Source organism: Bubalus bubalis, chromosome 21 (assembly GCF_019923935.1).
Source record: "Bubalus bubalis isolate 160015118507 breed Murrah chromosome 21, NDDB_SH_1, whole genome shotgun sequence".
NCBI classification, from domain to species: Eukaryota; Metazoa; Chordata; class Mammalia; order Artiodactyla; family Bovidae; genus Bubalus; species Bubalus bubalis.
This window is the reverse complement of record NC_059177.1, coordinates 2,474,691-2,501,819: the sequence shown is the minus strand read 5'-3', so window position 1 is coordinate 2,501,819 and position 27,129 is coordinate 2,474,691. Positions and strand designations below refer to the sequence as shown.

Below are 27,129 nucleotides of genomic sequence, written 5' to 3'. Positions count from 1 at the left end.
TCGTTCCTGGATGGTAGAAGTCTCTCTGTCCCCAGTGTCAGGAGCCTGCTCAGACGTCACCCTCAACAACAGCAGCTCTGACAGTAAAAGGCAGACCGTGGAGGGTGTAACCAAAACCCCAAGTCCCTGCCTCCCGCTTCGGGGTTGACAAGCCACACTGGGCCCCGTGGCCTGGGTTTGGGACCCGGCTGCTGAAAGCACTTCCCTTGGTTTCTCCTAAGTGGGCTGAGAAGCCCAGTGATTGTGAAAGCTGTAGACAGGCACAGCTGTGGGGGAGCTGGGGGACTTCTTGCTGCCTTCCTATAAAGAAAACAAGCCGAAGCCCCAACCGTGTAATCTGGACCCACCCAAGGATGGTGAATATACTTCTTTTCAAGTTTCCTGTAACTTTTGAGGCAGAATAAAAACATTCAGGTGCAGTGAGCCACATTTTGTCTACTGGTTTTTTTTTTTTTTTTTCCCGGCCATGGGTCAGGCAGGGATCTTACTTCTCTGACTAGGGATTGAACCCGTGGCCCCTGCAGTGGGAGCATGGAGTTTTAACCACTGGACCACCAGGGAAGTCCAGATTTTGTCTAATCTTATACCCATTTTATTTTTTCTATGCTTCTTGTGGGTGCATGTCAATGCATTTAATTCTTATCAAAATGATTGTGTCACACATTTTGAGGCTTTTTTATATTCTGCAAAACATTTTACACATAGTAGTTCACTTCATCTTACGAGAACAGTAAGGTGGATGTAGACATCAAAGCCCACTCTAGCAAAGAAATGTGCCCAAGAGAGCAAAATAAGGAAGGCTCAGAGCTGAGTCTAGATTGGCAACCTTTGTGATGATGTGACTGATTGGCTAAACTTGTCACCTGGGAACCTGTGGTCCAGACTTTATCCTGGAGGTGAGTCAGTGGGACCATATATTTCTGCTCTCTCTCCATGCAGCCCCCTCCATTTCTAGGAAAACCCTGGCCAGTTTATAGTTCCAGCTGCGGTGCTTGTTTGCCTGCATCCTCACCAGCACTAGCATTTCTCAATTGCTAAAATTTTTGCCCATCTTATTACAGGTGGAAAATGGTATCTCATGGGCATTTAAATTCATCTTATTCTTATTAGAGGTTAAGTATCTTTTCGTATAAACTGTACTTCTTCCTTATGAATTGACGCTCCATCTCCTGCTTGAGATGTGTTCATAAATATTTTCAATCTTCAAATCAGCTTTAAAGTATTTCCCTTAGAAACCACATGAATGCAGCTTTTTTCTTTTAAAACCTAACCTGAAAGCTTTTCTCTTTCTATGGGGAAGTTCGAATCCTTTGCTTTTCCTGTGAAGACGTATGTTTAATCTGATTCTCATCTCTGTTTGCTGTGATCTCACTCCTGTCACTTCACTAGATTGGCTGGATTTTCTTTGATCCTTTTCTGATTTTGTGTTGTGCATTGCCTCCAGTATTTGGGGAGCTGTACATCTTATTTCTGGTTATCTCATGTGTAGCCACATATTTTTAATGTACTGACATGTATTTTCCTACTGGTCAGAATAAATCAATATTTATAAACTACACCCTTCAAGCAGGTGTTTGACACACTTTTATTTCCTCCTTTCTCCTTAGAATTATTTTAGTTCCAGAGGTGAAATTTTTATTTATGACTTCTTTCTCTCAAAACTTTAGTGATTCCTGTTTGTCCTTTTAATTGGATAGATTGGAGGCTGGAATCATTAGCATAAACAGCTAGTGTGAGTTTTTCTCAACATATATGAGGTTTTAGGTCTGTGTGAGGCTCTGCTTTCTCTGGGAAGATTATCTTCAATAGACAGTGAGTGTCGGGATCCCAGCTTCTCCTGGAATGTGGAGGGAGAGCGTGGTCCCTTTGCTCATGGCGGCCAGATGTAGGAGTGTAATATTTCGCACTTCAGTGGAAGAGATGCCTATTTTATACCCAAACTCAGTTGCACTGCCCGTTGCTTCCTGTCCCACTGCTCACTTTTCATGCTCAAAGCAGACCCCCGACTCATTTAGAGACTATGTTTGTAGTTTTAACCTGACCCCCAAACCGTGGCCATGCATTGACTATAGGGGGATGGATGGGGGACAATCAACTGGTGTAACAACCAGCTGTCCTTCAGTTAATTGTCTCTGAGTGTAGCACTTGCTCAGCCCTTGTGGAATTTCCACTGAGAAGGCTTGACTGCCTTAGACACCCGCTCATTCACCACAAGACTTGACATTGTCAATGAATGCCTTGATGTTTCTATCAGTAAATCATTTCTGTTCCTGTCTTCCCAAACACCCCCAAATTTGTGATCCAGAAATGACACCTTTCCTCACTTAACACGTTTAACCAGAAGTACTGATATTGCAGAGACCAGGAACCTGAGAACTCAAGAGGGCAACCCTGAGAAGGAGGAGGTACCATCCAGGGGTACTGTGGGGCTCCCTTACTGACAAAGTGGGGTAGGGGAAGGCCATTCCAGGAGTCAGCTCTTCTTTTCCCATCAGTGGGCAGGGAGCTCCTTCACACTCTTAAAGCACCAATGGTGCTCTCTTAAATGGTTCTCTCTTCAAAAGAAAGAAAGGTACTCTGTTGAAGAATGGCCCCAGGGACTTGCCTGGTGATCCAGTGGTTTAGACTTCACCTTCCAATGCATGGGGTGTGGGTTTGGTCTCTGGTGGGGGAACTAACATCCCACTTACCTCATGGCCCAAAAACTGAAAACATAAAACAGGTGCAATATTGTAACAAGTTCAATGAAGACTTTAAAAAAATGGCCTGCATAAAAAAAAAATCTTAAAAAAAAAAAGAAAGTTCCCATTCTTTAAGAAGATGCTGTTTATGGTCTGATCTGGGAGCGTGAGACCTGCCATGGGCCATCAGAGCACGTTGCCCTTGAGTGACTGGGGAAACATGGTGGCTGGAGCAGATGGAAATGCATGAGGAACCCCTCTTCCATCACCCTTTTGTTAATTTATTTAACCAAAATGTGTTGAGTGCCCACCCTTGACCATGTTTTCTGTTAATGCTGGGTTCACTGTGTACGTAGAATAGGCAAGCTTTCTGCCCTGTGGAGCTGGTGGTCACATCAGCCATGAGCCATCAGCCCTTTTATCTCAGTTGTCTTCATTCGGAGACCCTGAGAGTCAATGCAGTTGAGCAACTGCTTTAATAGAACTTTGAAGCTATCTTTAGGACTGTCCTATGAGAACATAGGATTTTTACCAACATTGAATATTGGCCAAGAGAGTCACACATTTTTCAAATGACTTTTGGTTTAGATCTCTTTAGAAAGACACTGCAGTGAAGAATGCTTATCCAAAGTTAATACATGGATTCACAGGAAGATTCTTTTTTTCATTTTTAGTTTATCCTATAGTATAGTTGATTAATAATGGTGTGTTAGTTTCGAGTATCCAGCAAAGTGATTCAGTAATACATATACAGGTATCTATTCCTTTTCAAATTCTTCTCCCATTTAGGTTGTTACAAAGTATTGAGCAGAGTTCCCTGTGCTATACAGCAGGTCCTTGTTGGTTATCTGTTTCATATATATTAGTGTGTATATGTTAATCCCTACCTCCTAATTTATCCTTTCCCCCCTTTCCTTTTTGGTAACCATAAGTTTGTTTTCTAAGCCTGTGAGTCTGTTTTGTAAATAAGTACATTTGTATCATTTGTCTTTTTAGATTCTACTTATAAGTGATATCATATGATTTTTGTCTTTATAAACCACCTCTACCCTGTTGGATGATGTATTCCCATCTACATCAACGGGGATCTGTATATGATATGGTCAAGGTGAAAGATTGAGTCAGAGTCAGAGTGGGATCAGAGCTTCAGGTCACATGTAGCATTGGGCGTATTCAGGGCTCACACCTGTGTTTTGAGTGAAGGGAGAATGGCACTGGGTGATGTCTGAGGTCGTCTAACAGGAATGTTTCCTGAGGTTATGTTAGTAAAAATAAAATATAACAGGTTCTATTTTCATCTTTTTACTTCCGCCCACAGAAGACTTCGCTTGGGGTTAGTGGATGTTCCGTGCAGGAGGGACAAAGGCAAGAGACGGCACTGGACCTATAGAGTGACGGTCTCACACAGCCACATGCTGCTCTTGCATGGCACACTTCAAATTCCTTAACAAGGTGCCAGGACAAGCCACTTTCCGAAACAGGGCTTGTGTCTGAATGACCAGACAGATGCCTTTGTTTTCTGTCTCTGCAGCCTCAGCGATGGGAGGTATCCATTTGGGGAGAAACAGCAGGATGGCTCTGTTCATTTTTATAAGACAGTGTGAGATGGAGAGATTTTTCTGGGTCTGGGACTTTGTCACCCTTCCATCCTCCCCCCCTTTCTCATCACCCTCACCTGCCGCTCGTGCCCCCTCTCAGAGCAGATCTGCAGAAAGTGAGCTTGGGGAGCTGGAAAGGTTAGGACTTACTTTTTACTGCAATTCACACCTTTCCCAAGGAAATTCCTTAGAAACTCCAGTAATTGGTAAATAATGTTTATTGAGTTGGTCTCCTCAAATTGTCACTGGGAAGGCGTGAGAAACTGTTATACATCCTGCCAGCAGTGTTCTGTGGAGACTCTGGCTTAAAGGCCCCTTTAGACTGCCTGGAAGATGGCCCATCGAGCCTCCTGCCACATTTCCTAAGATGCCTTTCCTCCCCTGCTCCTTCTTCTTGCCCTCATGGCACCTCCAGCCCCTCCCCACTAAAACCCACCTCTCTACATGCTGGACACATACGCACACTGACACAGTGTTTATAAGAATGTATTTGAGAACAAAAGCTCAGGAGTCAGACGGCCTGGTTTCTCCGTTTAGCACGTTTTTGTGCCCGAGCTTCCTGACATCGTCCGGTTGTGATGAGGATGACACGGTCTCATCTGTGTCCAGTGCTTGTTGCCGGGCACGTTGCCAGTGCTCTGTAAACACCAGGTCCTGTCCCTGTGATGGACTGCTACTGCGCTTTCATCCTCCGGGCAGTGGGTACCTTGGACCTTGAGATTTCATCCTCTGGGCAGTGGGTACCTTGGACCTTGAGATTTCATCCTCTGGGCAGCGGATACCTTGGACCTTGAGATTTCAAGTACGGGGCTGTCGAAAGAGCAGCCCAGACTGAGCCGCATTTCCGTGTGTGGGCGGCCGGCAAGGAGAATGCCGCGGGGCTTCCCCTTTGTTCTCACACGAGTTCAAGTCCAGAAAGAGCTTGGGGACTGAGTGGTAATGGCCTCTAAGTGCCCTTTCGAAGGAGGCAGAGTTAAATGTCACTTGCCAGGTGCTGAAACTTCTAAGGAGAGTGAGCTACGGGGACGGGTCATGCGCAGCAGAGCTGGGAGCCGCCCTGCGGTGCTCAGCGCACCCCGGCAGAGCCCCCAAGCTCTCCGGCCATGCCTGCATCCCTGCCCTGATGTCAGAGTCACAACAGCATCACTTTAGGAAGGAGGGAGGGAGGGTGAGAGGGTGCGTGGGGATTTCTGATGTGATTCTGACAAATTACGAGCAATGGGAAACTTGACGGTTTCTGTCCGCCTGAGCTCCCTCTGTTTTCTTCTTCTCTCAGTTGTGATGGGCTCCGGTTTCCTTCAAGTTTAGTTTTGAGTTTTAACCTTAAGTAAACCCTGGTTGCAAGGCCAATGTGATTGCTTTGTTACACAACCCGTGGTTGCACACACAGGCTGCCCAGGATGCCCGATTGGGAAGATTGGCCCTCCGATTCCCAAACTTGGCTTCCATCAGGCGAAACTAGAAACTAGTCCTTTGAAACTTCATCTTCCAGTTCAAAAGTTGCCCAGAGGGACAGCAAAGGGCAGAGTCTTAGCCACCAGGCATCTTGCTTTTGTGGGAGGTGGGCCACAGATTTTCCATGGTGCCAAGAAAACCCATGTGTCTTATACAGTTTAGGGAAGAGTAGAAACAAAAACACCTTCACACCTTTTCCCTTAATATGATAGATGGTTGACGCATAGCTAGCATGCATTGAACTTACCACACAACTTCCTGTGGCATAAACACACAGGCCCCTAAGATGGACAGATTGCATAAGAAATCAGAGGAACAGAAAATAGGAAAAACACTCCATTCCATGGAGTACACCAAGCTTTGTGGAACTGACTAAGGAGCTACCAGAAGCTGGTAGCTGGAGGCTAGGATAATGAATTTATTAGGGACTTCGACACTGTTTAAGGAGGCGGTGCTCACCTTTCAGGAACAGAAGGTTATTTTTCATTTTTGTGAGGTTTGATGGCTAAAAGAAGACAAAGATTGTGGCAGGGAACTTGCTAGGATGATGTCTGGTGAGGCTGTTGGATGGAGGTGGAGAGCAGTACTCCGAGCCCGTATCCTGGACTCCTGCCAGCCAGCATGTGTGTGTGTGTGTGCACACATTCAGTCATTCATCCACCCACTGACTCATCTATCTGTACTTCTGGCTGATAGTACCAGCTCAAAGTTAGAGCTGGGGCTGTCTGCTGGGGTAAAAAAAGGGAGTTATGATGATGGATAAGACATCCATGGTGACTTCCTTGGGGAGAAGAAAGTCATGGACATAGAGACCCAGGGATCCCTGAATGCTCTTCTTTGGGAAAAAAAAATTAAACTTGGGGGCAAGCTGTGTTCTCGAAAGCTATGCACTATGAAGCTTTGCTTGTGAGATTGACAAATTCCCGTGAGCCGTGGAGCTGATCAGGACTTTGACTGATGTTGGGAGGCAGATAAGGCAAAGAGACTATGAGAGCTGCATGGGGAATCAGCTGCCTCTGTCTAAAGTCTCCTGGAAGGCCAGGGTCCCTTTCAAGGGAGCCATCCCAGGACCTCCCCGGGGAGGCGGGCAGCCCTTCTCCCCACTCGCCCTGCACCAGCAGGAAATCTTACACCCAGAAACATGCTCCCTTGCATGATCTGTGCCTTTGAGGTGTGGGTTCACCCGCAACATGTGAGTCAAAGACACATCAAACAAGTGGCAACCCCCACAGACCAGGTCAGGCCACCACTTAGAGAGAAAAGCAAGCTTGGGAATCAGTCAAAGTTCATGCAGGGTAACCTTTGCCTGCCTTTCTTACAGCTCATTTCAAAAGCAATCCCTTTCTTTTTCAAGACATTCTGAAAATTAAAAAAAAAAAAAAAACTCTGGCCAATCTGCATATGTGACTATGTCAGCCTTCACCAGAGTTCTGCAGTGTGTCTCAGATTATGGTTGGAAATTTGTCTTATTCAGTCTACTTTGTAACCTCTGCTTACTCCTGACAACATCTCTAAATACATGGCAGAAAGCTAAGAACTTTCCATCTTAACTGATCAGGTTTGAGCTTCCACAAATGAAACTATCATGGATTTGCATATCTCCTTTAAAGGTGTTAATATCTGAACTGGAATAATAAAAACTAAAAAGTCAATCCTATTTCTAAAATGTGTGAGCGATTTCCATGGAGGCCAACTGGACAATTTTTTGTTACTTTTAAATTAAAAAACCTTGTTATTTTTAACAAAAGTGAAAAACAATCTATCTCTAGGATGGTAGGTCCAAGTAGAACCACATGAAGGCTGCCTGACAGGTTTTTGTTTTTGTTTTTTTAATTGAAGTATAGTTGATTTACAAAGAAGTGCTGATTTCTGCTGTTCAGCAAAGTGACTCAATTACACACATATAGACATTCTGTTTTAAGTATTCTTTTCCATTATGGTCTGTCCCAGGAGACTGAGTACAGTTGCCTGTGCTGTACAGAACGACTTGGTTGTTTATCCACCCTAAGTGTGCCACTTTGCCCTGAAAACTGCATCAGACATCACCAGTTCAATGTGAGAGGAGCAGGAATAGATTAGAACTAACATGTCAATGTGTGCCTTTAAAAAAAAAAATTTGCTACTTTTGTAAAACGATTCTATTAAACTTACGATCATTGTAAAGTTCAGATTGGTCAGAGTTGTAAAATGAAGAAAATGCAGTTTTATCTTTCTTCCCCTCTGAGCCATTCCCCTTCAGATACTTTCTCTCTTTTTTCACAGAATATTCCTTTTGGAATGGTGTTTTTCTCACTCAGTCAATAAACAAGCTATCACAAATATTCACTAGGAACCAAAGCTAAACAAAGCGTAGTTCATCCTTCTAAACCCTGTTTCATCTTCCTAGCCCGGCAGATGGGATGAGAGTGTCTGAGGACCTCTGCGGTGTCTTCCCTTTTCTGTGTGTTTCCACAGTACTTGGTGCCAGGCTTAGCGCACTGATATTTTAAGTACTGCTCATTTGTGATTTTCTCCACCATCCATAGGTTTTTACATCATCTTTCCTTGCATCCTGGTTCCCCTGGCTGGCATACAAGTGTTTCAACTGGCATGTATATGAGTGTTTCAAACTTCATCCAAGAATCGTACCACTCCAATTTCAAATTTTTAGAGACTAGATTTTTCATTGGTATTATCCAGTGTATTGTTTGGCTAGGACAGTCATAATAAAATTCCACAGACTGGGTGCCTTCAGCAACAGAAATTTATTTCTGGAGGCTGGAAGTCTGAGATCAAGGTGCTGGCAGGGTGGGTTTCATCCGAGGCCACTGTCTTTGACTACAGATGTGTCCTCACATGGCTTTTTCTCTGTGAATGTGCCCTCCTGGTGTCTCTTCCTCTTCTTATAAGAATCCCAGTTTTCTTTTAACTTAGATCACCTCCTTAAAAGGCCCATCTCTGAATACGGTCACATTGAGGTTCAACATATGAACTGTGGAGGGACCCTTGCTGTCTGAAACACCTGGCATGGTAGCCGAATGCCAAGATGTCCCCTCCCCCTGGTGTGAAGATGAAGGAGTTTACTCCTTGGACTGTGTGTGTGCTAAGTCGCTCCAGTTGTGTCTGACTCTTTGAGACCCCATGGACTGCAGCCTGCCAGGCTCCTCTGTCCGTGGGATTCTCCAGGCAAGAAAGCTAGAGTGGGTTGCCGTGCCCTCCCCCAGGGGATCTTCCTGAGGCAGGGATCTGAACCTGTGTCTCTTCTGTCACCTGCATTGGCAGCGGGTTCTTTACCACTAGCGCCACACTTAGAGTAAAAATTATATACTTCAGAAATTGATTTTATCCTCGGGGCTGTGGGAAGGCTGAGTCTATCTTCTCTTTGCTTTTTAGTAGTTTTGATTAGTCAGACTTCTCCATGGAGTTGGCACAGAATCTCTGATGTTACTAATGTCCGAAATTTGAGATTTGTAGTAATGATTTGTAGTTAGCATTCATTGAAGATCTGCTGTGTATCACGCACTGCGTTTACAGTTTATTTAAATCTGATAACCTCCGTGTGGGATAGATAGCATTGTCATCTCCATGTTGGAAACCAAACCTCGAAGAAGGTAAATAACTTGCCCAAGATTAGATGGCTTCTGGACTGGAGTCACAGTTCAGATCTAGAACTTCTCGATCCTTCTAGTCATTAATCTTCAGAGCCCTCCATGCCTAACAGATCTAAAAATAGAAAACAAAAGAAACCCACATGCCCACTCCTTGCTCAATCAGGGGAAAATGCATTTTTCTTTTGTCCTCCTTTCTGATCTCAAAGACTTGCTTGAGAGGGACCCATGCCTATGATTTTGATCTGCAATATGTTTGAGAAACTATCACCGTTGACAAGTTTCTGTGAGATTTTTCGGTCATGCTGAGGTTGGGGGCTCTTTGGTTTAGCACAGGCCTTTCTGAGGTTTCTGAAATGCAGAAACACACCAAAACCTTAGTTTGGGTGGGGATCAGAGAGATGGAGAACAAAGTGTAATAGAAGAAGAACATTCGGAGTCGAGGGGGGACCGGTTGCAGTTGTGGACGGTGTGCGGGGAAGGACCACGCTGGTGTCAGGCCTTAGGAGGAAAGACAAACCACGAGAAGGTCCTTGCAGGGAGTGTCTCTGAAGAGCAACTGGAGGACATTTGGATATTGTTGCCTCCACTGAACTCTGGTTTCCTTTGCCTCCTTAATCCCCAAACTTCCAGTCTAAAGCTGGAGCGGGCTTCCTGTGGGATGGAAGGGTTGGGCAGCCCAGTGAAGATGCTGTGCTGGGTTCCTCTCCAGCTCTGTTGGTGCCAGCCTGGTGGCAGCAGCACCCCAGAGCTGCAGACAGTGAAACCAGCAGAGGCCTGGCCGCCCCTTCCCCAGGACTGCAAACTGGACCCTGCCTTCACACCGCTATGTGAGTGACTCAGCAGAAATGCATCTCTACCATAGGGCTTCTCAGCCTTGTTCTGTGGAAGTCTGGGCCTTGATCATCTTGGCTGGGGGTGGGGGGTGGGGGGGCGGTCCTGTGCTTTGTGGGAAGTTTAGCAGCATTTCTGGCCTCTACTCACTGAACGCCGGTATCACCCTTGTCTCCCCAGCTATGACACCAAAATGTGTCTAGGCATTTCCAAATATCCTCTATGGGCAAAATCTCCCTGTTTAAGAACTGCTATGTGTGGTGTGTGTGTGAGTTGTTCAGTTGTGGCTGACTCTTTGCGACCCCAAGGAATTCTCTGTGCAAGAATACTGGAGTGGGTTGCCATTCCCCTCTCCAGAGGATCTTCCCGACCCAGGGATTGAACCTGGGTCTCCCGCATTGAAGGCAGATTCTTCACTGTCTGAGCCCCCAGGGGAGCACTGCTACCCTACAACAAACCCTCCAGAGAGACCAGGAAGGGTTCAGACACTCACAAAAGCATGGGATGTTGCTTTACACGGTAAGACTAGAGGAATCCAGACTGCAGATCTCGGTTACAGTAACGTAAGCAGACATGTGGATCCATAAACTGTTTGGGAGCTAGGGGTGGTTGTGTCTGTGTGTCTAGGTGTTTATGTTTAACTGGAATTGGTCTCTAAAGCACTTCCCCTCCCCCAGGAAATAAAAGTTCTGAAGGTCTCTCACCATCAGCAGGCTATGCTGTTTGACCATTTCAAATATAGCTTCCCCTTAAAAAAAAAACAATTCTGTTTACCTGTGACTGATTCATGTTGATGTATGGCAAAACCCATCACAATATTGTAAAGTAATTATTCTCCAATTAAAATAAATTAATTTTTAAAAAAATAAGAAAAACTTTCAAGTATTTAATTGAAATGGCCAAAAGGAAGGCCCCAAATGAGATTCTTCCATTTTGGTTACCAACAGGCAAAGACTATGACTTGGTTCAAGCTGCTCAGGAGCCGTCTGCCTGCCACAGGCTCTGCATTTATAGCACCCTTGATTCGATGTGACATTTTCTCACTCTGACTCTTTTGCCCATATTTGAAGAGACCCACACAGGGGACCTTATTAAAATCTGCAGAAGCCTGTGACGATGTGAAGATGCACTTATGTGAACAGGAGGGAGAGAATGGATTTTTTATCTTCTGGGAATCTGGCAGCTTTATTTTATAGGAACTTAACAAAGGGACAAGATGCTGGTCTTATCTCAAAGAGACTGCCGTGTGTCCTCTGCTGGAAAATCCAAGTGGCCAGGGTCAAGCTAAAATCATTTCCCTGGCCGACCAAAGCAAGAGTGGCTTCTTCTGTTAAACTCCAGATTCCTTAGTTAATTACAGTGCAGGGATGCTCTAAGGATCATAGAGCAACAGATCACACATGGATGACCCCCTGTATACTAGGTCCCGACGACTGCTCAAGGCTATGCTTATGTTCAAAAAAAGACATGAATTCCACTCCCTCCCAGCCATGTTCCCAGCCCCCCACCCCAGCTTGCTCTTTCAGTTAAGGACCTGGGCCCCAGTAGTGGACTGAGTGAAAGTTGTTCAGTTTTGTCTGACTCTTTGCAACCCCATGGACTCTATGTAGCCTTCCAGGCTCCTCTGTCCATGGGATTCTCCAGGTAAGAATACTGGAGTGGGTTGCCAGGCCCTCCTTCAGGGCATCTTCTCCACCCAGGGACTGAACAAAGGTTTCCTGCATTGCAGGCGGATTCTTTACCAGCTGAGCTACCAGGGAAGCCTAGTGGTGAAGACCAGGCTCCAGATGAAGACTGTGGAACAGGCCAAGCTTGTCCCCATGTCCCTTTTTCTGTCCCTTTTCTATCTTGGGAGAGCTTTCCTCTCCTTCAATATTCTCATGCTTTTCTGGGCGTAAACAAAGGTGACAGAGTGGCCACTGAGGCATGGGGTGTACTGGAGGCTACTTTGGGTTGCTGTGCTCAGGGAGGGTCTCTCTCAGGCCGTGAGATTTGAGCTGAGTCCTCAGCTACACAAAGGGATAAGCCTGGGAGTTTCTGAAGAAAGAACATTTCAGCAAGAGACCTGACAAAGAAATAAAGGAGGGCTGTGTGGGTGGACACAGTGGGTAAGAAAGAACGGCAGGGGGTGAATAGGGCAGGGAAGAAGGGGCAGGGCACCCAGACCTCAGCCGATCACAACGAGGAACCCAGGGTTTTATCCTGAGTATGATGGGAAAACATCGAAAACATATTTTAAAAAACCCCTAAGATTGAGTGGGAAAAAACCAGCAATGGAAAGTTCATGAGTAGATTGCTTATAGAAAAAAAAAAAAAAAGGAAAGAAATACAAATAGGTCTTATACATATTTTAAAAAATGCCCAACTCCAATTTCTGATGACAAAGCAGTAGAGAAACAGACTGGTGGGAGTGCAAGCTGGTCCAACCCCTGCTGAGGTCAGAACTTACTGATGGGTTAGATACGGGAAGAGGACTAAGGTAAGAATCAGAGACAATGCCCAGGTGTTTCGCTTGGACAGTAGAGTAGGTTATGGTGTTGTTTACTGAGCTGGGGGAAGTGGAAGAGAACAGGGGGTGAAGGAGACTGCCCACAGTGCAGTCCTCCCAAGCTCAAGTTCGGGTGTGTCACACTGGAGGTCCTGACCACTCGATCAAGGGGCAAGGAGCATGGGATGGGCATGCTGGGAGCTCAAGGCAAGATGTGCATTCAGAACTTGGCAGCTTACCTTTGCTGTCAAAAGCCACAGTCTCAATGGGTCCTACACGCTTGCCACCTACCTTCACACTGTCCCCACCTGGAGTAGATTGTAGTAGTGCTCAACTTTCAAAGTTCATAAGAGTCACCTGGAGAGTTTAAAAACCCTATTTCTAGATGTCATCCCTAGATATTCTGATTGTGCAGGCGAGCATTGGGTTGGGCCCAGGAATCTTCCTTGTTAATACACCCCCTACATCATTTGATGCTGGTGCTGTGAAGGTCACGCATTGAGAAACAGCCTTAGAAATCTGCAGAGCCTAATTCAGAAACCACAAGACCTTTTAAATGATATAAACCACTAACATTTATACATCGATGGATCTGGAATACGGGCTAAGTGTTTATGTTCATCAAATCAATTCTTTTCTTTTTCTAATTTTTTATGTTTAAAAAGGTAACGAGTTTACATGGTGAAAGGTCAAAATAATATAAAAAGGGAAATGTCAGAAAGCATTGCTTCCACCTATTACATTTCTAACTTGGTTACCCATATGGACTCCTGTTTCTTTTTGTTCATTTGTTTGTTAAAGATTTTTTTGATGTGGACCATTTTTAAAGTCTTTATTGAATTTGTTATAATATTTCTTCAGTTTTTCTTTATGTTTTGGTTTTTTGGCTGCAAAGCATGTGAAATCTCAGCTCCCTGACCAGAGATCTAACCTGCACCCCCTGGGTTAACCACTGGGCTCCCAGGGAAGTCTCACGACTCTGGTTTCTATTAGTTTCTTTTGGATGCAACAAATATTTATTTTTGAAAACTAAGCAAGTATCAGTTCAAGTGAATTAAGGAGGTCAAACAGAGAAAAGAAAATAAATAATGCAGATGATGTTAAAACTGACAAATTTTGAAAAGGAAAACAAATGTAAATATATTTTCTTCCCCTTTCTTACCCATTTGTGTGCTGTATCTGATTTTTTTCATGGAGACTTTTCCACATCACTACACAGAGAGCACCCTCCTCTGTTTTATAGCCACATAATATTCCATGGTACACATCCCCCCCTGGTTTAATATCATCAGTTTTCTATAGATGGACTGATGGATCATTTCTAATCTTTTGCTAGTAATGAATGCTGCATATTAGTGTATATTAATTGCATAATATATTTGAGATATATCTGTAGGATACATTCCCAGAAGTGGGATTTCTGGGTCAAAGGGTAAACGAATTTGTAATTTTGATGACAGTTGCCGAATTGTCCTCTGCAGGGGTTGCACCATTTTGCACTCCCACCAGCAATGTATGAGAGTGCTCATTTCTCCACCACCTTGCCAGCAAAGCGGTGTTAAACTTTTGGATTTTTGCCAGCCTGATAGGTGAAGAAAGTTATTTCACTATATTTTCACTTTGCCTTTTATATGAATGAAATTGAGCCTCTTTCCATGTCTCTATATAGATATACATTTATCACTGCCTATAGGCATATGCATATATATGTGACAGGTGTTTGTATTTCTTCTTTTCTATAAACAGTCTGTTCTATAGACCTTTTAGCCATTTTCTTCTCACTTTCTAGGAGCTCTTTGTATGTTAAAGAGATGAGTTTTTGTGATATTAGACACAGATATCATTTCCAGTTTTTCTTAGGATTTGATTTGCTTATTTTTAAATGTATTTAAGTGTATTCATTTTTTTATGGTCGCTGGATTTTGAGTGCTTACAGAAGGCCTTCCTCCACTCCAAGCTCATGAAAGAATTCACTTACTACAGTCACTGTTTCAACACTCCTCTGAGTCCCTATCATTAGTCTTGTTTTATGGATAAGGATACTGAAATCCAAGTATGGACCTCCCGTACTGCTAAGCTTTCTCAAAACACTATTCAACGACTGAAAAAAAAAAAAGGTTCCTCTTCTCCATGTCACTTTGAATCCTTTTTGCTGGGAGATTTGTGAAGGTTATTCTTTGTTCTTAGTACTGAGTCTCCAATTTTAATGCTAACACACCTGTGACCATTGCACTCAAACTTTTGCAAAATGTTTTCTAAATTGTTAAAGAAAATGATCCTATCATTTCTGAGGCTTTAAATAAACACAAAATTGCCCAGGTCCTGTAAGCATTCATGTTTGCCTTTAAACAAACACAAAATATCTCCCAAACCTTATAAACATCGATGCTGGATGCCAGAACGTTGAAGCCGCCAGGACCACGCACACCACCTACGGACGTCAGCAAATGTCCCTTTTAATTGAACGCTCAAAAGGATATCTGCGGGCAAGCAGAGCCACCCTGCGGGGGCCAGGCTGGACCGCATTAAGGGCACCTGGACTCCGTGGCAGCCCTTCATCCCTGTCTCTCCCTTTCTCTCTGCCAGAGCCAGCAGGTAGGGAGATGCTGACGTGTCTATTGAGGACTAGGAAAAATACTCTGTGTGAGAGCCAGTCCTCTGAAGGCAGATGACCCAGTTGTAGACTTACATCTGAAGCCTCCTTTTTCACACTGAACCCCAGAGCCCTGAGAAGCAGTCGCCTGAGCTCTTCATCCACACGCTTGGTAGGATCACCCCAGACCCTAAATCCTATGTCTTTTCCACACTAAGATTGACTCCGATAAACTGTTAAGCAGTGCAGTGCCTACAGCACTGGGTTGAGGCGCATTTCAAGGCCATTTCTAGGCATTGAGTGGTATGGTGCTGAGATCGATTAGTGATGTCTGTCTCCAACACGGTATGGGTAGAAGTTACAGGCATGAGGAGCACCTGTCAATCCTGACTTGCAGCTTTATAGTTGGTTTATAGAATCAAAGGAGGAAATGGCAACTGACTCCAGTATTCTTGCCTGGAAAATCCCATGGACAGAGGAGCCTGCTGGGCTACAATCCATGGAGTTGCAAAAAGTAGGATGCAACTTAGCAACTGAGCAGGCACACAGGCATAGAACCAAAAGCTAGTGGAGATGACTGAAATATACTTACCCACCCCAAAATGCTGAAGTTTTAGAATGCTTGATTCTAGAAAATTTGCTCTGGTTTATTTCTCAGAGGGCAGTCTTTATTATCTAAAAGGCAGGTGTTGGTTTTCCCAACCCTGTACTCTCTCCCTCCCCCATGTTCTTCTCTGAGATCCAGTGCTTCAGGACCTAGCACAGGGCTTCTCAGTAGATGTTCAATGAACACTGGATTGAATCACATCACATACAACAGATTGTTTACAAAAGTACTTTGCACAAAAGAAAAAAGAGTACTGGGAGGTTTGGGGATACTGGGATTGACACATATTACTAGTGCCTCCTGGGAATCCCCATACACTGTTGATGCTATGCATAAAATAGATAACTAATAAGAACATGCTGTTTAGCACAAGGAATTTACTTATTTGCATTATTATTATTACTTTTCGCTCAGTCATGTCTGACTCTTTGCGACCCCATGGACTGTAGCCTACCAGGCTCCTCCCTCCATAGGATTCTCCAGGCAAGAGTACTGGAGTGGGGTGCCATTTTCCTTCTCCAGGGGATCTTCCCGACCCAGGGATGGAACCCGGGTCTCCCGCATTCCAGGCAGACGCTTTAACCTCTGCGCCACCACTATACTTATTTGCATAGTACTAGTTAAATGTTGGGATTATAAGATTAAATGTTTAGATATGATCTCTATCTAGGTTTCCCCCAAATGTATGTTTTCAATTTTGATGAAGTACAATGTATTTTTTCATTCATGACTCATACTTTTCTGGTGTCATCCAAATATTCTTCTGGTGGCTCAGTGGTTAAGAATCTGCCTAGCAACATAGAAGATGTGGGCGATGGGAGTTCAACCCCTGGGTCTGGAAGATCCCCTGGAGAAGGAAATAGAAATGGCAACCCACTCCAGTATTCTTGCCTGGAAAATCCCATGGACAGAGGAGCCTGGTGGGCTACTGTCCTTGGGGTTGCAAAGAGTCAGACAGGACTGAGTGACTGAGCACTCAATGCAAATATTCTTTGCCTAGCCCTAAATCTTGAAGATTTTCTCCTATTTCTTTTTTATAACTATATTTACATCAAGTATCCACTTTGAATAATTTTTGTTTAAGGTGTGAAGTTTAGGATGAAGTTCTTTTTAGTTTTAAAAATGTGTTTGCTTATTTATCCAGTATCTATCTACCTACCTACCTGTCTCTCCATCTATGGCTGTGGATGTCCAATTGTTCTGACATTGTTTGTCAGAAAGACCATCCTTCCTCCAAATAGTTGTGCTTACACCTTGTTCAGAAGTCATTAGGACATACCTGTTGAGTTTATTTCTGGGTTCTTTACCCTGTTCTACTGATCTATGTGTCTATTCCTCTACCAGAGCCACACAGCCTTGATTATAGACTTGAGTAGAATTAGTCTTCAAATTCCTTCCACCCAGTTTATTCTTCATTTTCAAAATTGTATTTAGCTATCCTAGTTTGCTTCCTTTTTCATATAAGTTTTACTTTTTTTTCATATAAGTTTTAGAATAATCATGTATATATCTACAAAAGAAATATTTCCAAGATACTGATAGGAATTTTAGTTTGAGGAGAACTGATATCTTTAGCATGTTGACACTTCTAATCATGAATATAGTATATCTCTGTTCATTCAAATTTTGAAAAATTTCTTTCGTTAGTGTTGAACAGTTTTCAACATAGAAGTTCTATACATATTCTGTTAGACTTGCACCTAAGTATTTCATTTTTTGAACAATTTTAAGTGTTACTTTTAGTTTCAATGTCCATGTGTTTATTTCTAATAATTAGAAATATAGTTGATTTTTGTATGTTTATATTGTATCCTGTGACATTGATAAACTCACTTGAGAGTTCTAGGGTTTCTTGGTAGAGTCTTTGAAACTTCCTACATAGACAGTCATATCACCCACAAATGGGGACAGTTATGTTTCTTCCTATCAGATCTGTCTGTTTTGTATGTATTGGGTTGGCCAAAAAATTCACTTGGGTTTTTTCCATACCATCTTATGGGAAAACCCAAACAAGCTTATATTTTAATTTTTCTTTATTTTCTTTTTGCATCAGTTAGAAATTCCAACACTTTGCTGAATATGAATGATGGGAGCAGATATTCTTGCCTTGTTCCTGATCTAAGGAGAAAAACATTTTATCACTAAGTTTAATGTTAGCCATAGGATTTCTGTAGATATTCTTTGTTGAGAAAGTTCCTTTCTATTCCTTTTCTTTCTTTTTTTTTTTTTTCTTTTTTGTTTTTCTTAAAATAATCATGAATGGATATTGGCTGTTGTCAAACGCTTTTTTTCCTGCATTGATCAATACAGTTACGTGATTTGTTTCTCTGAGCCTGTTAATATAGTGGATTACATCAATCAATTGTTAAATATTGAACCAGTTTTTGCTCCCTGCAATAAATTCCTCTTGTTGATGATGTGTAATTCTTTTTATTTATTGCTGAATTTCATTTACTAACACTTAAGACTATCTTTTCCTTCTTTGCTCTGTCTTTTTCTGCTTTTAATATATGAGTAGAACTAGCTTCATAAAGTAAATTGGGAAGTGTTCCCTTTTCTTCAACTTTCTGGAAAAGATTGTATGGAATCACTGTTTATTTTTTAAATGTGTAATAGAATTTCCAGTGAAGCCATTTGCGCTGGAAGATTTCTTTTGGGGGTGTTTTTAAAGTTACAAAGTCAAATTCCTTAATAGGATTATTTGAACAATCTATTTCATATTGGGTGAATTGTGGTATTGAATTGTTTGTATATTTTGAGGAACTGGTCCACTTTATCTAACTTGTCAAATATACATGTGTGGAGGTTATTTTTTTCAGTATTCCCTTTTGATATCTGAAGATTAGTTCATTATTGATGCTGGTTACTTGTGTTTCTCTCTTTTTTTAAAAAAAATTTTTTATTTGCTTATTTGGCCACACTGGGTCTTAGTTGCAGCATGTGGGACCATTAGCTGTGGCCTGTGAACTCTTAGTTGTGACATTTGGGATGGAGGAGCTTGGTGGGCTACAGTCCACGGGTCGCAAAGAGTTGGACACGACTGAGCGACTTCACTTTCACTTTCACTTTCCCTGACTAGAGATGGAACCTGGGCCCCCTGCATTGGAAGCATGGAGTCCTGGCCACTGGACCACCAGGGAAGTCCCCGTGTTTCCCTTTTTATTTTGTCAGTCTTGCTGGAGGCTTGTCAACTTTAGAATTTCAAAGAACCAGCTCTTTGTTGTGTTGATTTTTCTCTACTGTGTTTCTGTTGTCGATTTCATTGAGTTCTGCTCGTAACATTTTTTCTTCATCCTGCTTGCCTTGGGTTTATTTTGCTCTTCTTTTCATAGTTCTCGAGATGGAAATTTAGCTTACTAATGTAAGACTTTCACTATTTTCCAATGCATGTATTTGGTGACATAAATTTGCTTCTCATTTTGCAATCTTGCTTTAACTCTGTCACACAGACATGTTATACTTTAATTTTCATTCAGTTCAATGCACTTTTTAAAATTACTCTTGAGAATTTGGCCCATGGATTATTTAGAAGTACACTGTTTAACTTCTAAGTATTGGAGGTTTTCTTATCTTCCAGTTATTGATTTCTAGTTTGATTACATTGGGATTAGAGGATGTAGTCTGTATTCTTTTAAACTTGTTGAAATTTATTTTATGGTGCAGAATATGGTCTATCTTGGTGTCTGTTTAATGGGCACTTAAAAAATGTGTATTTGACTGTTTTGGGGTGAAGCAGTCTTTAAATGTTGATTAGATTCTATTGGTTGAAGGTATTGTTGAGATTTTTCTTGCTCATTTTCTGTTTAAAATTTTTTATCCATTAATGAAAGAGGAGTGTTGAAATTTCCTATTGTAACTGTGGGCTTGGCTTTTTCTCTTTCAGTTTTGCAAGTTTTGACTCATAAATTTTGGAGTTTTGTTGTTTGGAACCTTTAGGTCTGCTGTGTTTTTTTGGTGTATTAATCATTTTTCATTATATGATGTCCCTCTCTGCTTCTGGTAATTTTCTTTGCTCTGAAGTCTACATTCTTCACTTAATATAGCAATTCCTCCTTTCTTTTTATTAATATTTGCATTAAATCTCTTTTTCTTTTACTTTCAACCTGCCTGTATCATTATATTTGAAGTGAGCTTCTTGTAGACAGCATACAATTAAAGTGTATTTTATTTTTATTCACTTAATTTTTTATTCTTTTTTAAAATTGAAATATAATTGGCATACAATATTATGTTACTTGCCACATAATGATTTTCATACATTATTGAATGATCACCATGATAAGCCCAGGAACCACTTATTCTCATACAGCTATTACAATATTATTGACAACACTCCTAATGTTGTACTTTACGTGCCAGTGACTTATTCATCACATAACTGAAGATCTGTGCTCTTAATCCCCTTCACCTATTCTCTTGCTTCCCAACCCCTCCTTTCTGGCAGCCACCTGACTATTCTCTGTATCTATAAGTCTGTTTTGTTGTGTAATGTTTGTTTGTTTTTTTGTTTTATTTTTTTTAGATTCCACATATAAGTGAAATAAAACAGTATTTGTGTTTCTCTGTGTGACTTATTTCACTTAACAGTCATTCTTGTAGCAAATGATAAAATTCCTTTTTAAAAATAGCTGAGTAATATTCCGTGATATGTGTGTGTATATATACACATATATACATGATATATATGTATGTATATGTGTACACATCTTCTTTATCCATTTGTCTACCACTGGACTCTTAGGTCGGAGAAGGCAATGACACCCCATTCCAGTACTCTTGCTTAGAAAATCCCATGGATGGAGGAGCCTGGTGGGCTATAGTCCATGGGGTCACTACGAGTTGGTCTCGACTGAGCGACTTCACTTTCACTTTTCACTTTCACGCAGTGGAGAAGGAAATGGCAACCCACTCCACTGTTCTTGCCTGGAGAATCCCCGGGACAGCAGAGCCTGGTGGGCTGCTGTCTATGGGGTCACACAGAGTTGGACACGACTGAAGCGACTTAGCAGCAGCAGCAGCAAGACTCTTAGGTTGCTTCTGTATTTTGTTTATCTCAAGTGAACATCCAGAAATGTGATGACTGGATCACATGGTAGTTCTGTATTTAATTATTTGAAGACCCTCCATACTGTTTTCCACTGTAGCTGCACCAATTTGCAATCTCATCAACAGATCATAAGGGTTCCTTTTTTCCACATTCTCACCAAGATTTGTTACTTGTGTTCTTTTTAACAATAGACATTTTGATAGGCAGTTTTGATTTGAATTTCTCTTGTGAGTACCTTTTCATGGATCTTTTGGCTGTCTGCATGTCTTCTCTGGAAAATGTATTTTCTTGTCCTCTGCACATTTTTAAATCAAGGTGTATATTGGGGAGTTTCTAAAATTACTGATTCTGTTTCACTACTGACAATGAGTCTGTTCTTTTTTTTTTTTCTATTTCTTCTGATTTAGTCTCAGAAAAGTGTATGTTTCTAGGTACATTCTTCTAGCTAATCCACTTTATTTGATGTATAATTGTTCTTTGTAGTCTCTCATGATCCTTTGTATTTCTGTAGCGTTTGTTGTAACTTCTTCTCTTTCATTTCTGATTTTATTTATTTGAGACCTCTTTTTTATTGTTTTGAGCCTGGCTAAGGTTTATCAGTTGTATTTATTTCTTCTAAGAACTAGCTCTTACTCCATGGTTCTCTTCTGTCTCTATTTCATTTATTTCTCCTCTTATCTTCATTATTTCTTTCTTTCTACTAATGTGAGGGGGAGGGGTTTCATTCTTTTTCCTTCCATTTCCTTTAGGCATCCTTAGGCTTCCCTGGTGACTGAGACAGTAAAGCATCCACTGGCAATGCAAGAGACCCGGCTTCAACCCCTGGGTTGGGAAGATCCCCTGGAGAAGGGAATGGCAACCCACTCCAGTACACTTGCCTGAAGAATTCCATGGGCAGAGGAGCCTGGCGGGCTATAGTCCATGGAATTGCAAAGAGTTGGAGATGACTGAGAAACTAACACTAGATTGCTTATTTAAGATTTCTCTTGTTTGCTGAGGTAGGCATGTATCTCTATATGCCTCTCTCTTAGAACCGCTTTTGCTGAGTCCCATAGATTTTGAATTGTGTTTTCACTGTCATTTGTTTCCAGGTATTTTTAATTTACTCTTTGATACCTTCAGTGACTCAGGGATTGCTTGGTAGCATATTGCTTAGCCTCCGTATGTTTGTGTGAAGCATCACTCAGGTGCATATAACACCTGCTAAGGAAGGATTTGATTCAGCTTGAATTACAGGAAGTAATAGTGGATGTGGCTGCCAGGAAGCTTGTACTCTAATCTCTATCCCCTACTGATTGTATGCTCTGGGTCCCAGTCTCAGACCTGGGTCTCGGTCTCCAGACCTGTGAGGTGTGGGAGGCTGAACTCAAGGACCTCAAAGGTACTTTCCAACTCAGTTGTTGTGGTCTCCTGACAGTTGGTGTCCTCTTTGTGCTTCGGGACAGCTGTCTCTGGATGGGAGGGCTGTGGGGAGGGCTTGTGGGCCACCGTGATGACAACAGATAGCTCACTTTGAGGAGAGATTACTATGTGTCAGATACGGTGCTAAACACTCTATGTGTGATGTTTCCTTTCCACTTACAGATGGAAAAACAGAGGCTTAAAGAGTTAATTTACTCAAGCTCACAGGTCTAGCAATGGCTAATTCTAATGATTCCTGCCTTAGTCCCTTTGTGATTCTGCTGTTCACTATCTAGTGAACATTTGTATAAAAATAAGAGTCTATCTTGTGCAGAAGAACATTTGCCAAGCATCTTATTGCCATTAACCTTGACTCTAAATCTACATCTGTATTTAAATCAAAGAGACCTCTCTGATCTCTGTCAAGATTATACTCAACAAATATTTTTTGTTGTGGATTTTTAAAGTCTGATCAAATTGTTGTATATCCTGCCGAGGGAATATTTTTGTAACATAGCACACGGACTTTACTAGTACAGGTTGGAACCATCAAAAGATGAGCAAATTCCAACATAGAAAATATGTTTAGAGACAAGGTGTAAGACAGGTGCTGGGTTGAAATGAAAAGCAGAACAAAGTTGCAGTTTTTAGTGTTTATTGAATAGAAATAAGTTAATTGTGATGTACTGAGCCTGTAAGTAAACATAAACATTTTTCAGGAAATCTGGGAAGAATAGTTTTTTCTTTTCTCTCTCTCTCCCTTTCCTTCCCCCTCCCTCTCCCTCTTCCCATCCCACCTCGTCAGTTGTTCATCCCTTTGAAAATTTATGTAGAGTAATATTCATGAAAAATGCTCTTCAGCTGGCGACTGAACATGAGTACGTATTTTCAAGGCTGATAAACTTCTACAGACTTAAAAACTAAGGAAGCAAAGATCCTGGCCCAACAATTGCATTTTTCATGACATATCCTCTTTATTCAAGATATAAAAAGGCAGAAGCAGATTGATACAGATTTCCAAGGTGACTACATAGTTAATGAGATCAACTGAAGACTCTTTTGAGCATATCTCAGGGGATTTGGTCACACAATGAGACATAAGTATTGTCTCATCTATTCAGAAACAGAAATAATGGGGTGAGTATAAGTATCTTTGAAGGACATAAAGACAAAATCAAGACCATTCCACAAAGTCCTAGAAGTATGCTCCATACAGGGATAAACTATAGCTTTCTTGTGTTCTTTGAGTCTTGTTTCTACAGCATCACTGCCATTTCATCTTTAAAGTACAGTGGATTTCAAGCTCTCCTGAGAAAAGTCACTATGATTAAATATCACTAGAAGTAATGGGTTAAAGGAGACAGGACTTAGCTTGGTGGAAGAGAGAAATCTTGAGGAAGAAACTTAGATTTATAGACAGAGAAATAGAGCATCTGACCCTCAACCCCAGCAAATTTGCCTAATCTGCTTGCAGAGCCTGAATTTCATTGAAGCGAGTGGGGGCGGGAGGGTCTCTGTATGCAGCTTGCCATGTCTTTAAAAATAAAATGTAGACATAAGTTCTTTAAATAAAAGATAGTATAGCCATAGCATTAAGGGCGCCAAACATTCAGTGATATAAAGACCCAACAGAAGCAACACAGTGTACTGGCAGTGATCATGTCTTGCGCATGCTCAAAATCCTGTCTACTCTCCCCATTATATTCAGGACTTGGCCCTTGGTCCTACTCGATGTGGTCCCCGGCTCCATCTCCATCTTCATTCCTTGTCACGAATCCCCTTCAATTTCTACTTTTTAATCTTCCTTCATTGTCTTTTCTCTGGCTAAATGTTATGGCCCTTGGTTTTCTGTCTTTCCCACCAGACTATTAACTTTTTGATGCAGAGATTTTTGTTTTTGTTTCTATATTCCAGTGTCAGGCCTATGATAGGTGTTTAAAAAGTATTTCTGAATGAAACAACAAAGCAACCAAATCCTATGTGTGTGCTGACTTGAAACTCATTGTCTTTAATAGGTGACCTCAGGAGTCTCTTGGTGCCTTATTTCTCTCATCTCAAGACTAAGGAGTTTAAAGAAGATTTTAAAAGCCTTTTTATTCACAAAACATTAATCTTCAAAAATAATGAAACAGTTTTCTAGGTTTGTGTGTGTCTAGCCGAAGAATTGATGCTTTTGAACTGTGGTGTTGGAGAAGACTCTTGAGAGTCCCTTGGACTGCAAGGAGATCCAACCAGTCCATTCTGAAGGAGATCAGCCCTGGGTGTTCTTTGGAAGGAATGATGCTAAAGCTGAAAGTCCAGTACTTTGGCCACCTCATGCGAAGAGTTGACTCATTGGAAAAGACTCTGATACTGGGAGGGACTGGGGGCAGGAGGAGAAGGGGACGACAGAGGATGAGATGGCTGGATGGCATCACTGACTCGATGGGCGTGAGTCTGAGTGAACCCCTGGAGTTGGTGATGGACAGGGAGGCCTGGCATGCTGCGATTCATGGGGTCGCAAAGAGTCGGACACAACTGAGTGACTGAACTGAACTGAACTGAGCATCAATAAACAGTATTTTTAAAGGTCCTGGGGTGTGTGTGTCTTATGGCCGAATTTCCTCAGTTTTCATTTTGAAATTTGTCTTGAAACAGTTGATGTGTGTATATATCCATTTGTCTGTGTCTTTGTATTGTTGAAGTATGTTTCATTTTCTGCCACTGGAAATTAAGAAGATAGAAGCCCAGTGTTATAATTTTTGCCACCTATATTTTATGATACTTATGTAGTGACAGGAACTAGTTGGAGTAATGTGGGCTTCAAAGCAAGATTGAAATGCACTGAAAAGATTGAAACTAGATTAAACAGCCCCTATTAAAGTCATTGGGAAAATCCATGCCCTTTAAGTGTTCTATGATTTTCAGTTTGACTGGTACTTTGTTTCTTATGATTAACTCAGCTTAGAGGTGCTGCTTTAAAGAATACAAAACCTACATTGGCATGTAAAACCCAGTGATTAAAAAAATGCTAATATTAGATGAATAGATAAAATATAATTAAGGTTTTTACTTTTCATAAGCTTATAACTCTATATTCTAAGTTTGGCCCAAAAGTTGGAACTTTTTTGTGAGGGGTAAAGGTCAAAATGATTTTATTATATGTTTAGTCCTCTCCCCAGGCATGTTTAGAAGTTTTGGAACATTTTGAACTAGCCAAATATTCGCTTTCTTTTTTGTCTTGTACATTTTTGCAGTTTTCTTATATTTATGCTTTCTAATGCTATGTTTCGAATTAACCAACCCTCTTCCTATAATTTAACCAATCAAATAAAGTGAAAATGAGAATGTACAATTCAAAATTTTAGTTTATAAATAAAGGAGTATTTAGAAAGAATTGACATGAACTTGGCCTCTAACACTTCTGGAATTTACAGAGTCCCAGTAAAACTGTACATTCTGCATAGATGTTTATGATAACATTTTATATTAGCTTTAGTGGTGAGCATCTTGAATAAATGTCACTTTGGAATAAACCAAGAATTGGTTAATATCTTTATTCTTCAGGCTGAGGTGTTCAGGGAGACAAATGAGTTAAACGAGAAGACCAAACGTGTCACGTGTTTTCTCCTTCTTCTTTACGTCAGCGTGCCCACTGTATCATCGACTGCACCCAGGGGTTAATCTCTGACTGTGTGAATGTTGTGTTCTTACTGCCACCACCCAGAGGAGCACAGTGGCTCTTGCACCCGTGATTCGGACTTCATGTGTGTAGCGGTAAAAAGAACAGAGTTTGAAGACAGACAGAGCTGAGTTTGTATTTGGCATTTAAACTCCACATCTTAAGTGTCGCACTTGTATCTGTGCATCCTGATGTTTTAACTGTTTTAAGCATTCTCTACTGACTTTTTCTATAGAAGAAAAAGATTGAGTTTTCTTTCACCCCTTTCACCTCAACCCATTCATGAGCCCATCTTATCTCCTTGTATTTTTGGTTACATCACAGTCAGTGTTGACTTGACTGGCAATTCTCTTCACAGCTGAGCATGGAGTATCCTATACTTTTATTTCCCTGTACAACTTTTTATTTTTTCCTGCAGCTAGTAATAATGTTAATTTCAATTTTTTGCTGCTTGATTAAACATGAAAAACACCAATCAAATTCCATTCTACTGTATTAATCTTTTAAATCTCCTCTTTAGACATTAAATACTTTTACATTGCTATATTTACAACAAGGACCTACTGTACAGCACATGGAACTCTGCTCAATGCTATGTGGCGGCCTAGAGGGGAAGGGGGATTGGGGGAGAATGGATCCATGTACATGTATGGCTGAATCCCTACACTGTTCACCTGAGGTTATCACAACATTGTTAATTGGCTATACCCCAAAACAAAACAAAAAGTTTTGAAAAAAGATGTTAGGTAAGTCTCACATGCTCAATTCCTACAGGAATGTGGAACTAGAAGATCCTCCTGACACGCTTCAGTGTGATGTGCTGGCCTCAGGTCCAGTCTGGCTAACAAATGGCATCTCCCTTCTCTTCTGAGCTGAAACCTCAATTTCCTGGGTCCTGTGCCTTTTTCTTTCTTAGTTTACTATCTTATTTTGGTGGGGGCACATATTCCAGTTGCTTCATAAGAAAAGAGAAATAGCAGATAACATTTTTGAGAACTTACATTTGAAAAAGTCAATTTTTGCTTCATAGTTGATTGATGATTTGGCTAAATATTGAGCTCTGGGTTAGAAATCATTTTCCTTAAGAATTTTTAAGGCAGTGCTCCAATTCCATTCAGCTTCTAGTGTTGCTCTTCAATATCCCAAACCCTCTCAGTCTTTTAATTTTTGTATGTAC

At 41.5% G+C, this 27,129-nt stretch overlaps 1 long non-coding RNA gene across 1 annotated transcript in view; it reads left to right on the top strand.

Annotated features, from left to right (window-relative positions):
- Positions 1-24,572, top strand: part of LOC123331014 — a 78,258-nt gene extending 53,686 nt beyond the window's left edge. The window contains exon 3 of the long non-coding RNA XR_006547400.2: positions 24,307-24,572. This is a non-coding gene — a long non-coding RNA (uncharacterized LOC123331014). The remainder of the gene's footprint in view (positions 1-24,306) is intronic.
- Positions 24,573-27,129: the final 2,557 nt, after the last annotated feature.